Raw genomic sequence first — 1,530 nt, forward strand, 5'->3', positions numbered from 1 at the left:
AGGTCACATTTAAATTATTATTATTTTTTATTTAAATTAGTCGGTTCACTCGTGTTTTCATGGGATTTATTTTTGTTACATGTGTTGACAATAAATTTATCATTAAATCTTCTTTTTACACCGTTTTAAAAGATGTTTAAAATATTAATTTTTTAATATAATTTTATCAATGTTATTTTTTAATCTATGTCAAATTTTAACGTAATAATAAATATTTTTATGTAAATTTTATAATTACTTTTACTTTAAATTATAATAATTTAAATTTAATGCAATTAATATTTTTATGATGTCATTACATTTTCTTATATTAATGTGTTATTATACTATATAATTAATAAAATTAATTTTAATTTATAAAATTTATATAAGAAAATTTGTTGGAAAGTATGTATCCCTTACGTAGAAAAAAATATAAAATAATTTGGAACTACACTATAGAGTGTTCCAAACCTATATTATAGTGCAATACATATGTGATACTTTTGAGTTACAATAGTAAGCTATTACTTTGACTTTCTCCTTAAAAAAAAATCAATTTAATGTCATGTGAACCAATGGTTCACATATCATATATTAAGTTAATAAGAGCAGGTACTACAGACAATGAAAGTTATGGTTTATTTTTTTATTTTCGCACAATATCCTAAGACTTCAGCATAAATTAATTTAATTTGACCAGAAGATAAATAATGTCTAACTAATAATTATTTTTATAAAGGATTAAATTTATATATTATCTAAATAATTCAACTTTGAATTTAACATAATAACCAATAGTGTTCAACTCTTTAGTTGAAAGGTATGAGTTAAAATAATTTGGAATATATCAGAAATCACAAATGACTTTTCTTATTTCTTGTTGATATGGGACTTATCATGAGTGGTTCACCTTAGATTGTACTTACTAATTTATGCTTATTATTGATAATATCATGTTAAGAAGTTTTATTTGAATCTCTCTATATAACATAATTTTTTTTATGTTAATTTTGCAAAAAAAAATGATAATTATATTAGCATTTTCTATATGGTTAAAAAGTAATATTATTTGAATTTTATGTGAAATATTAAGAAATATATATTAAAAAATTACGTGTATTTTTATTATGTATAACTTTTAGGCTAAAAACCTATTTTGGTCCCTTATAATAATTGTTTGTTTCAATTTAGTCTCACTTTTATTTTTTGTTTTAATTTGGTCCCAAATAAATTAATTAGTTTCAATTTGGTTCTTAATAAATTAATTGGTTTCAATTTGGGACTTTTGTCCAAATTATTTAAATGGAGTTAACTGTTGGCCACGTGGATGCCACGTGGATGCATAGGTGGATGCCATTTTTTTTAAAACACCTGGAACAAGAACGGCCCGTTCTGAAACCAGAATGGGCCGTTCTAATTGCACTTTTGGTATGTTAATTTTGCATCCGGAACGGCCCGTTCCTGGTGCAAAATTATCACACTAAAAATGCAACCAGAATGGGCCATTCTGGTATCAGAACGGACCGTTCTGGTTTCAGACTGCTAAAC

General features: G+C 24.2%; 1 pseudogene; it reads right to left on the minus strand.

The window, feature by feature from the left end:
- Positions 1-437: 437 nt before the first annotated feature.
- Positions 438-617, minus strand: LOC114915874 (uncharacterized; annotated as a pseudogene).
- Between the last annotated feature and the right edge of the window lie 913 nt (positions 618-1,530).

Source organism: Cajanus cajan, chromosome 6, assembly GCF_000230855.2.
Source record: "Cajanus cajan strain Asha chromosome 6, NIPB_CcT2T_4, whole genome shotgun sequence".
In the NCBI taxonomy this organism is placed as follows: Eukaryota; Viridiplantae; Streptophyta; class Magnoliopsida; order Fabales; family Fabaceae; genus Cajanus; species Cajanus cajan.